The sequence below is a fragment of the Ambystoma mexicanum genome, chromosome 3q (genome assembly GCF_040938575.1).
Source record: "Ambystoma mexicanum isolate Mex_15411 chromosome 3q, UKY_AmexF1_1, whole genome shotgun sequence".
Classification (NCBI taxonomy): domain Eukaryota; kingdom Metazoa; phylum Chordata; class Amphibia; order Caudata; family Ambystomatidae; genus Ambystoma; species Ambystoma mexicanum.
The window spans coordinates 30,458,650-30,471,123 of record NC_090926.1 but is presented as its reverse complement, the minus strand read 5'-3'; the positions used below and the strand labels follow the sequence as shown (position 1 = coordinate 30,471,123).

Sequence of the window (12,474 nt, the reverse complement as noted above, 5' to 3'; positions counted from 1 at the left end):
CACGTCAAGCACCACCCCCCGGCTGGCCAATCTCGTCTTCAGTTCTACGCAGAATATCTCCACCTCTGGGAAAGCCCAGAACATATGTAGCAGCCCAGCCTCTTCCTCCCCGCACCTGGGGCATTTCTGTATGGTCGAGCCACCAAACCTGGCTATTCTGCCGGGGGTCAAGTAAGCTCTGTGGGTGACATACAGCTGGATCTGCTGGAGTCTTGCGTTTCGGGACACCTTCTTATGGTACCTTTGGGCCCTATCCCATTGTCCCTCTGTCATGGGTTCTCCCACCCCCTCCTCCCAGTCAAGTCTCAGTTGGAGCAACTCCTTCTCCGCTTTTGCGCTCAAGAGCTCATATATCCGAGATATTTCGTGCCCACCCTCTGAGACATCATACATCATTTCTACAGAGGCATCAGGTTCTTCCGCCAGCACCGTCTCAGGCCACCTCCCCCTCACCCGTTTCATGATCCTGGTGTAAGTGATATATTGGCCCCTATGAACCCCCGTCTCCTCCAGCAACCTCTCGAATTCCACTGCCTCCCCCTCCTGCCATATGTCTCCCAGGGTGGCCAGGCCTACTGGTTCCCAGTATCTGCGGACCCCTTTGATCAGCTGGGAGTCTTCCCCACACAATAACACCAACGGGACCTGTTGAGAGAGCGGGTCCGGGTCACCCACCGTTCTCCATGCCCTGCGCCAGACCACCCAGCCCAGCACCAACAGTCTCCCCATCTCTGCCACTTTCGTTTTATGAAACCACACTGTTTCTTTTAAGAAGTATGGGGCAGGGTTGCCCTGTAAAAGCCCGGCCTCCGCAGATTCCTCTTCCGACAACCATCTAGCTACATATGATAACTGTCCCGCCAAGTAATATAGTTCAAAATTCGGCAGGTTTATGCCCCCCTTGTCACACGAGTTTTGTAGTTTCCACAGGGCCACCCTATTTCTAGAATTGTGCCATATGAAGCCCCTGCACAGGCAGTGGAGCCTAGCAAAAAAGCGTTTGGGGATCAAGCACGGGATGTTCACAAAAAAGTGCAGTAGTTTGGGCAAGACCTCCATTTTGAGCAGTGCTGCCCTTCATGGCCAGGGGTAGTCTGGCCCAAAACACCATGCTATTTTTTATACCTGCAACAGCTTTCTCCGTATTGTGTTTGTGTTCTGCTTCTAACTTGTGGTATATGTTTATGCCCAAGTATCTGAACGTCTCCGTCTGCCAGGGTATTTGTAGAATGGGCAGGTTTTCTAGTGGAACATTTTTGTACCTTCCCAGGGGGAATACACTGGACTTCCCGGGGTGTACCGATATGCCCCTGAGGGTGGCGTAACGATCCATCACCTCCAACACATATTGCAGGTTCTCCTCTGGAAAGCTCAGATAGAGGAGCATGTCACCCGCGTCCAGTGGTATTAAGTGTGTATTTCCTGTAGTGCGAATCCCCACCTCCCCATATTGTTGCCTGAGGCAAATAGCTAACGGCTCCAATGCAAGTATATATAACATGGGCGACCAGGGACATCATTGTCTGGTCCCTCTACTGAGTTGCCATTTATCCGAGATTATAGCGCCTGTCCTGACTCTTGCAATCGGGGAGCTGTATAACATCTTGACCCATCTAATATATCCCGACCCTATCCCGTATCCTTTCAGGGTCGCTAACAACCATGGCCACCTCACCGAGTCAAATGCCTTGACCGCATCCAATGACACTATGGCCAGCTCGCCCAAGTCATTCTCCGTTTGGTCAATAATATGGTGCAGCCTCCTGTGATTGTCAGTGGTATTCCTGCCTGGGACATAGCCTGTCTGATTCGGGTGTATCAATTTGCCAATTACTCGCGTTAGCCTATTGGCCAGCACTGCCGTGAGCATTTTGCTATCTTGATTAAGCATTGATAATGGCCTATAGGACCCACAGTCCACATTCGGCTTGTCCGGTTTCAAGAGTGGGATGATCACCGCCTCTCGGAGAGACTCCGGCAGCTCCCCCTGTTCGTAGGCCTCACTGAACGTGGCCAGAAGTGGTTGGAGTAACTCCTGCTTATACGCTTTGTAAAATTCGTTAGGTAATCCATCCGACCCAGGCGCTTTACACGTGGGCAAGTGTTGGATCACGGCATCCAGTTCGTCTAAGGTGATTGGGGCCTCCAAGTCCGCCCTTTCCAGATCGTCCAGAGTGGGAAGTCCGATATCTTCGATTGTTCCCATAATCTCCTGGCCCATATCTTCTCCCACGTCCTCATACAAACGTTTATAGGATTTGTATTTATACTACCCTCCTGGGTGTTACAGATCTGACCATCAGCATCCCTGACTTCTCTAATCACCGGCCGGGGCATCTCATTTTTGTATAACCAGGCCAGTAATCTGCCGGGCTTGTCTCCTCCCGCATGTTGCCTCTCAATATATTTCTTATAGTTTAGCTTACATAATCTGTCCCAGAGTTCGCTGCTAACATTTTGCAAATCTCTGATTTTAGCACTGTCGTCCCGGGTGGTTCCCCCCCTTCGCATCTAGGTCCTCTAGCTCCCTTTCAGTATCCCGTAATTTTTGTTCTATCCCCCCTTGGAGTACTTTAGATTTTGATATGGCTACCCCTCGCACCACCACCTTAAATGCCTCCCATACTGTTCCCATAGATCGTACGCTTCCTGTATTTATATCAAAATATTCCTCTATGGCCTCCCTCAGGTCCTCCCAGAATCCCGAATCCTGCAGGGCCTCAGCTCTGAGCCTCCACATCGGGATACGTGCTCTGGGGGGGTGTCGCCACTTCAGGACCAAAGGTGAATGGTCCGACAGTACTCTGGCTTTATATGCTACACCCACCATTTCTCCCCCTATCTCAGCAGAGGCGAACACGTAATCCAGCCTTGTATGTAGGTCATGTGGCGCGGCATAGTGCGAGTATTGCCTGTCCTTTGGATGCAGTCGCCTCCACACATCCTCCAGTCCAAGCTCTGCCAACAATGTCCCCAACGCTTTGGCCGCTGGCGCCGGTTTCAATGTCTTGCTATCTGACCTGTCTATCCCGGGGTTCAGGGTGCAGTTGAAATCACCTCCCCACAGTATTGCACCACCCAGCAGGGGTCTAACTTTACTATACAGAGACCTAAAATAGGCTGCAGTATCATAGTTGGGTGCATACAAGTTTATGAGGTTCACTTCTCTGTTTTCGAGGAGTCCCACCACCACCACCACCATTCTGCCCTCTGGGTCTGTTGTCGACCGAAGCAACTGAAACAGCACGTGCGGTGCCACCCATGTTACCACCCCCCTTGCATTTGCCGAATATGTGGCTCCCGTAACACTACCCTTCCATTTTCTCCTCACCACCTCCAGTTTCTCTTTGGTGAGGTGGGTTTCCTGTAGCAGAGCTACATCCACCCTCATCCTCTTCAGATACATCATTACTTTATTACGTTTCAGATAACTATTAAGGCCCCGCAAATTCCAGGTCACAACTCTGAGGTTACCCGATTCCATTGTCACGATGTCCGCTCTCGTCCCTCCCGTTCCTGTGTCTTCTTTGGTGACTCGTATTCCGGCTCATTTCCTTCCCACCCCCCCAACCCAACTTCCCCAACCTTGCCTCACTGCACATAACTCTTCCCCACCCCCCTCCCTACCCAACCCCAACAAATGCCCAGCTCCATCCCCGGATCTCAGGCCCACCCGCGTCTGGTCCTTGTGACTCCGAGGACTAGGACCCTGCGGGGCGTCACCAAACTAATAGTGACCTAACTAAGCGTAATGCTATGGGGATTCTAGGGTTGTTTCCCAGGAGCTCCCACTCATATGATTGGGATTATTCAGTTCAACCGGATCTTCCAAAAATATACTATCTAAGTTGTTTCCCAGGAGCTCCCACTCATATGATTGGGATTATTCAGTTCAACCGGATCTTCCAAAAATATACTATCTAAGCAGCACCATCCCTGAGTCTCATTTAATGCTATATTCTAGTCCCAGTGTCTTGCGCTCTGTCACCAAGGGTGCCACAGCCTCATGTTACTTATCTTCTTCAGATCCCATCTGGATATCCGATTCCTGGGGGCGACTCTGCATATCTAGCCAGTCCATGGCGTCCTCTGGTGTTTCGAAAAACAAAGTTTTGTTCTTGTGGAACACCTTCAGCTTGGCCGGGTAAAGCAACATATATCTCTGACCTGTTTCTCTCAGTCTTCTTTTCACCGCTCCGAAGTTCATTCTGCTACGCTGTACCTGCAAGGTATAGTCCGGATATGCAGTGATTTTAGCGGGCCCCCTTTCCATCGTTCCACCCTTCTGGAAGAATTCAAGTATCTTTTCCTGATCTCAGTAATTCAGAATGTTTGCGATCAATGGCCTGGGAGGGGCCCCGGGGGCGGTCTTCTTGTCAAAGCCCTGTGCGCCCTTTCAACAGCAAACTCCTGGGTCAGGGCCCCTCCAGTTATCTCCTGCAGTAACATGGTTTCCATGTATTCCGTTGGGTTAGACCCTTCCATTCCTTCTGGCAAACCAACGATGCAGATTTTATTGCGTCTAGCACGTCCTTCAGCTTCCTCCGCTCTATTCTCCAGGTTGCCTACTCACTGTACCAGGGCATGTAGTTCCGATCTGCGGGCGGCGCAGTCTGCCGTGTTTGGGGCCATCTCCTTCTCCAGGTTTCCAGTGCGCTGCGCAAGCGTTCTCACATCTTGTCTTAACAAGTTCACATCTTCCTGGACCGCTCCGACCTTAAGGTCCAATGCTACTTTCAGTTCGTTCATGGCCAGGCCCAGTTTGGTCTCCCAGGCAACTTTCAGGTCCGCAATCGCCGCCAGCACCTCCTGGATTGTGCCCGGGGCCTCCTCCGTCGCAGTGGTGGTTTTGTCCTTGCTCCCGATTCCCTCCGCCCCAGGAGATGCCTTTGCATAAGCCTCCAGCGTGGGCTGCTTGCTCTTTGGTCTTACTACTTTATTCGACATAGTGGCTTACCACCTACGTGTGTACCAGCGCAGCCGCCACCTTTGTGAGGGTCCACGTGGTGTCATGCTATTCCGAAGGCTAGGGCCTGGTAACCGTGTTGGGGGAACTCCCCTGCTGCGCTCTAGGAATGGGCTGTGTCCTCCCACGTATTTGCACCCACTCGTTGCTATTCAGCTGGCCCTCTGGTAGTCGGGAGCTTCCACTGTTTCCACCCCTTTCTACGCCGGTGTCTGTCCGGGCCCCACAGTCTTCAAGCTCACAGACGTGTCTCCGGCTCCTTTGTACAGCCCAGTGTTGGTACAAGCTCTGTCCTGCCCGATTCTTTGGTGGTGGGGTCTCCCAGAGCCAGCTCTCGCAAAGGCGGCTTATTATGTTGTGCCTCGGCACCGTGTGCGTGGCTCCTGAGATGTGGTGTCTTGTTTAAATTCCCCAGTGTATCATGCCACCAAATATCCAGCTCCAGCTCCAACCCGTCTACAATGGGTGGAGCGCCATGTAGGGGGAGTCCTGTGCGGCAGTGCTTTCCAGGGCTACCTCAGCTGCTTCTCAATCTTGTTGTGCACCACCGAGGGGCCCGGCCGGTCACCAAGCTCAGGGCGCACCCACCGTTCAGCCGGGCCTCAGCGTCCAGGGAGGCTTCCCCCCTGTCCTTCCTGCACCTTTCACCGGTGCGTCCTAGTCATACATTGCCCGTTGGGGCCCCTGCCGGTGGGCTCTCTTGCCTGAGTCCGGCTCCACAGGGGCTGGCACCTCTTAACGTGCCCTGCCCTCCAAGCTCACACCCCGTGTGGGCTCTTCACGGTTGAGCGCCTCGTAGGTTGGTGCCAGTGCTCGGCAGGCACAGTGTCAGCCGCCGTTCCACCGGAGCACCCACCGCCTGCAGCACTGCCAGGCGCGAACCACTTTAGCCCTCCGGCATTTCCAGCTTGCCGGGCAACGGCTAGGGCCAACGTACCACTTTTCATGCAGCCCCCCCAGCTCCAGCACAGCGGGGGTTCCAACGTCTCCGGGCGAGTACGATTCAAGCCGCCTCTCGACACCGCATACGGTGTTGGCTATGTAGCCCAGGGTGATCCACCGCCACCTCTCACTGTGTCTCACCGGCGATGAAAGCCGGGGTCATCCGTCACCCAGCTACAGCCTCCAGTGCCGGCGATCTCCTCTTTGGCCCGACCGGCCTCTTCCAGCAGGACTCAGCACCGGGTGTTCGCTGCTGGGCTCCACACAGACAGCAAAGCCGCAGCGGGCGCTTCTGCGGCGCACTCCACCTCCGTCCGCGGCTGCGGCATTGCGGTCAGTTTATGACCCTTTGTGTGCCGCTGCCATTTTGGCTGTCCTTCAGTATCGGGTGCCCGGCTGACTCTTCTCGGCCGCGGCTCCGCTCATTCACCGCCGATCAGTCTCGCGCTGCATTCAGTATATAGCCTGGACCTTCATATGTCCCCGGGTGTGCTGCCAGCCTGCTTTTTCGCCCGCTTTCTCCCTTAATTCTCAGGATCAATGATGGATCAACGGGAGTTCCCGAAAAGTGCGTCCCTTCACGTAGCCATCAAGCCACGCCCCACACCTAATCTTCATTACTGCTACTCATTGTTATATCTGCCTTACGTCCCACTACGCGGTGACGTAAGGCGTCCACAATAAAAGCCCCGCCCCCGCTCTGCGAGGGAAGTTCCGGAGCAGGACAGCAACACATGTGTGTCCATGTCTTTACTGCTCCCACTACCCCTTGCAGCCCGAGGCCCTAATCTCCTGTTTCCCGCCGACACATCGGCCGGGGGCCAGGATCTAACACTGGCGACGAGGGAAGTGATCAGAACGGCACATGTGACGCCGCCGCACAGCAAATAAAGCCCTCGGCAAGGGCGACATTTTGGGAAACACGGTGGGGTGGCCCAACCCCCACCTAGAAGAAAAAAAAACAACCCAGCAACCAAACGCTGGAGTTACCACAGACATTCCCATTACTGCCACAATCTCCAGCACTGGGAAGCCAAACACCAGCAGGCAGACATCTGGGGGCTCAAAAGCCAGTGCAAAAGGGTGACAAGGAGAAGCCTTGTGCCCCACACATGGACACATGACGTGGAAGCCAAGCAGGATCGCCCACAGCACACCAAGGTGAGGGGGCATTGTCACAAGGGCGCACAGACAGGCACCAGATCTACGCACCATGGCGACAGGCAGCTCTACTCCCAGGCCCAGCACACCCTCTAGGATGGCCACCAACTTCCACGCCGCAAACACGCCTGCAAGGAGGAACAACCATCGCGCTCAGCCCCTTTGACCCATACACTGACCCCTCCTCGGTTGCTCCCCGATGGCAGCTGTGGATACAAAAGTTTGAGATGGCCATGGATTGCAAAGACATTACCACGTCAAGGAAAATGAGATTGCACCTCCTACTGAATTTCGGGGATGAGATTCTACATATATTCATCTCACTGGCAATAGCAGATGGCCTCGACGTCTACCAACAAACCAAGGACGCTCTCACGGCCCATTTCATGCCCCAGTTGAATCCAGACTATGAAACGTTCACTTTCTGTAACACCATCCAGCTGGAAGACGAGACACTGGATGCCTATCACACCAGGCTCCGAAAACTCGCAATCTCATGTGAATTCACCGACATTGAAAAGGAGATCCAACACCAAATAATCAATGGGATACACTCAGAGAAGCTTAGGAGAATGGTGCTAAGCGAAAAAGGCATATCCCTCACCAGAATCCTGGAACTTGGCCGCCAGAGGGAGTAGGCACATGCCAGAGCAGCGCACATGGCCACGACCCTGCAGAAACTCCAGCCGGCACTCATGATGGCAACCGTGGCCCGAACCGCCAATATACAAGGGACGAGACCAGCGGCATCAACACACACCGCAGATGGCAACAAAGATTCCTGGGGGCCACAGAATGTGGGTGGTGTGGAGGATCTTGCCACGGACGACGCAACTGCCCCGCCCAAGGCACCACATGCAGAGCATGTGGCAGAAAGGACCACTATGCCAAAGTATGCAGGTCATCGGGGCTGCCACAACAACCCCAAACTCTCCAAGACAAGACCTCAACCTCAGGAATGAAGAAGAAACAAGCCAGTGCCCGCCGAGTCGAGAACGCCAATTCGTCAACCGAGGAGGAAGGGGACGATGTGACACACACACAGCAAGAAGCCGCAAACGACCAATGGAGGAAAGGAAAAAAAGTGTACCTGGTCTCAGAACTGAACCACATAGACACCATGCCCAGAAAAAAACTGAGAAGACGGAAATGTCAGGTAGCCATCCAAGGTCAAGATACGCAGATGACCATAGACACGGGGGCGTCGGTCAACATCATGCCGCTAACCACATTCAGAAGACTACGGCCCCCACCAGTCCTGAAGACGACTGATACACGCTGTTGTTTGCGTATGGGTGCACAACTCCACTGCCCATAGTAAGACGATTCCGGACCACACTCATCAAGGGAGACAAGTCACTGCAGTCTAAAATCTATGTCGTAAATGCATGAATCGAGGGTCTACTAAGCGGAGACGCAGCAGAAGACCTGGGGCTCATAAGCTTCATCTGCGAGGTGACCGAGACACAAGACATCGACTGCATTCTCCGGAAATACCCGAACCTGCTCAAGGGGATCGGGTGCCTCAAAGGAAGATCCATCCAGCTCCACATTGCCGTCCAACCACGAGCAATGAGACACCGAAGGACTCCATTCCACATACGAAACCAGGTGGAGAAGGAGCTACGAGCATTCGAGAAAGCGGGTATCATCGAAGAAGTGACCGGACCAACACTGTGGGTGTCACCCCTGGTCATCATTAAGAGACCCAAATAGCCTGGAAAAGTGAGGATATGTATTGACATGCGCCTCCCGAACGCGCCAATAAAATGGGAGCAACACATCACCCCAACCCTCGACGAGATAGTAGCAGACCTCACAGGATCCAAAATATTCTCCAAAGTCAACCTCAATGCCGGATACCACCAGCTGAAACTCCAAAGGGAATCCAGGTACATCACGACGTTCTCTACCCACATAGGACTACGCCGATACAAACGGCTCCGCTTCGGAATCTCCTCGGCGGCCGAAGTGTTTCAGCAGACTATCCAGGAGGCGATACGTGGCATCCCAGGGGTACTCAACATCAGTGATGACATTCTTATTCACGCAGAGAACAAGGATGAACATGTACAACGACTCCAAATGCTACTCAGCAGGCTAGAGAAGGCAGGTCTCACAATCCACAAAGAAAAGTGTGAGTTCCTAAAGGAAGAGATTTCGTTCTTCGGGTACACCTTCAATAGCACAGGTATCTCTGCGGATCCTCAAAAAGTAGCGGACATGCAGGCTGCCTCACCCCCCACCACACCAACGGAGGTATGCAGTTTTCTAGGAATGGCAACCTACTGCGGGAGTTCTAATGGAACTCACAAAGGCCAGCACAAAATGGGTTTGGAGCCCAACGTGCCAAGAAGCGTTCAAACAGATCAAGGCGTCGCTCTCGGCAGACACCACCATGGCATACTACAATCCCACGCTATCGACTGAGCCTTACGTCGACGCCAGCCCAGTAGGTTTAGGAGCCATTCTCATCCAAGTGGGCAAGACAGGAGAGTCAATGCCAATCGCATATGCCTCCTGCGCTTTGACACCGACGGAGCAGAGGTACTCCCACATTGAAAAGGAAGCAATCGCAGTGCTGTGGGGTTGCCGCCATTTTCATCTATAACTGTATAGCCGAAAGTTCAAGGCCTACACGGACCACAAACCACTCCTTCCCATCTTCACTGGCTCATCATCGCACCCCCCAGCCAGGATTGGAAAGTGGCTACTGCACCTACAACAATATGACTTTGAGCTGGCATACCAACCAGGCAGTGGAAACCCAGCAGATTTCCTGTCCAGGCACCCAAGAGCGGCCATGCAGGGGGAGGTACACGTAACGGAAGAAATGGAAGAACACATCTGCCAGGTTGTCCACACGATGAAACCAAGAGCCATTGGCATCGAAGACATTGCAGAGGCTACACAAGCTGACCCATGCTGCGACCTGGTGAGGGACGCAATAATCTCGGGGGAATGGAGGGCCTTCCTACGGAACATTCACAATCGCATGGCTGAAGCCAAAGCATTCCTCAATGGCGTATTCACAGTAAGACAAGATCTATCCATCACAGAGGAAGGGCTCATCCTAAGAGGGACCCGGATGGTCATCCTCGCAAGTATGCAGGACAGAGTCGTAGCGTTGGCGCACAAAGGTCACCAGGGAATGGTGAGAACGAAGGCACGAATCAGATGCTGTGTCTGGTTCCCACACATCGATGAAAAAGTGGAGCAGCTCATCGCAACATGCCTGCCCTGCCAAATAACAGGAGCCCCGCCCAATCCAGAGCCCATACTGTCTGCCGAGCGGGGATCCTCCAGGTGGGACGCCATTAGCATAGACTTCTGCAAGATACAAGAGGGAACACACCTATTGGTGGCAATTGATGACCAGTCCAGGTACCCGGAGGTCAAAATCGAAAAAATGTTTGCCACCCACGGACTTCCACGGCGGATTCGAAGCGACAATGGTCCACCATTCCAAGGAGAGGAATTCAAGAAGTATCTCACAGACCTCAACATTCACTACCACCACATAATGCCCAGGTGGCTGCAAGCCAACAGTGACGTGGAAAGATTCATGCGCCCAATCAACAAAGTTTTGCGCCTATCACACGTCAACTCAAGCCCCTGAAGGGTGGACTTATACAGATTCCTGAGGAATTACAGAGTAACACCCCACAGCACAACGGGGATACCACCGGCGGATATAATGTTTGGAACGATAATCAACTCATCTATTCCACACCATCCAAGCAGGGGAACGGACATGTATGATAGAGCCTGCACTGAGCACAGAAGGACCGTGGCAAACGAACACATGAGCACAAAGAGAAACGCCAGGAGGTTCCATCACTGAGTCGGTGACCAGGTGGTAATGGTGAGAAACCCATCCAAAGCGTGACACCCAGTATGACTCTGTCCGATGGACCATTACACAAAGGCACTGGACCATGATAACAGTCAAGAGGGGCCCAAGAGAAGTCACAAGAAACGCGTCTTGGTTCAAGACAGTGCCAAGAGATCTGTGGACAGACGGCGAGCCACAACCAATGGAAGAAGAAGACCTACAAAGGGCTGTGGAGTGCTACCATCAGGAAGATGAAGCGACCCTGGATGGTGGAGTAGAAGAGCCGCCGAGCAAACCCGAGCAGGGTGCACCGAACTATGAAGGTGAGCAACCCAATGGGAGTCAGGGAACAGCACCCAGGGGTGGACGGTATGCTCTAAGAACTGCACCCAGACCCCCTGAGAGACTCAAAGACTATGAGTGGTAGAAGACCAGCCCCCGAGGCTACCTAACTCACTGTTTGAAGCATGTGTTAAATATATCGTTGTTTGGTTAATGTTTTGTTGGGGAAAAAGAGTTAAGGCGTCCATAATAAAAGCCGCGTGGGCAGTTCCGGGGCAGGACAGCAACACACGTGTGTCCGTGTCTTTACTGCTCCCACTGGAGCTGCGCAGCGGGGCCTTGAAGCCCGAGGCCCTAATCTCCTGTTTCCCACTGACGCATCGGCCGGGGGCCAGGATCTAACACTCATCACAGTACTTACGACGTACCTCTCTAGCTATGGAGTAAAAAGGGTCAAGATTTGTTGGCTAGCATTGAACTAATGCATGATGGTGACTGCGACCATTATGTGCTCGGTAGAGAGGGCCAGAACATATGAATATTATAGAAAAGATGTAGTGGGTTCCTGGATGGAGGATGACACATCACAAGTAAGTACTGTGACGAGGAAGAGTATGAATACGCGTAGTGAGAGTTCCAAATGGCTTCGCTTATACAAGTACTAATTTAAACCAAGTAGACAGTGCGCTCAAGCTGTCCCGTGTCATGCGTGATATATAACGTTCAGCCATTAGTATGATATTAAAAAAAACAAGTAAACCCCACCTTTGGCTTTTCCTTTCAGTAGTAAACAAAATTGCAAAACAATTAATGAAAATTTCTGAGCGTCTACGGGAACTTTGTTTTATAGTAAATATACAATTTCGCATAGATCCATAAAAAATAAATAAAGTGACGTCACTCACTGCCTGCTGTCAGTCTTAATCCAAAGATTCCAAACCTGCTCCCCTTCAGGTTCTTCTGATGGAATGAGTGACAAGGGAATGTACTGTCTCTAGTTCCTATCTGAGAAATGGACCCAGGACACCACGTGATCACCATCACGTGACTTGCACGTTACGTTCAGGCCAGGTATCTATTGACCTAATTTCCAAACCGCAAGTTGCGGTCCGCAATGCACGTCCTTTGAGTACCACATAATTTTTGCAAGAGTGGGAAGGTAAACGCACAGTGATTGTGCCTTAGAGCTGAAGCAGTTAAGCATCCTTCCGAGACAACGATTCAGACAGTTCTGTCAAGTACCTATCTTTTGCTGTACGGTTTGCAAATACCCCTCTCAGTAGGATTC

General features: G+C 52.5%; 1 protein-coding gene across 1 annotated transcript in view; it reads right to left on the bottom strand.

Annotated features, from left to right (window-relative positions):
* PLA2G6 (phospholipase A2 group VI) overlaps positions 1 to 12,181 on the bottom strand; it is an 840,871-nt gene extending 828,690 nt beyond the window's left edge. Inside the window, exon 1 of the mRNA XM_069652989.1 lies at positions 12,092 to 12,181. The gene's annotated coding sequence lies outside the window, so the exon portion shown is untranslated. The remainder of the gene's footprint in view (positions 1 to 12,091) is intronic.
* Positions 12,182 to 12,474: the final 293 nt, after the last annotated feature.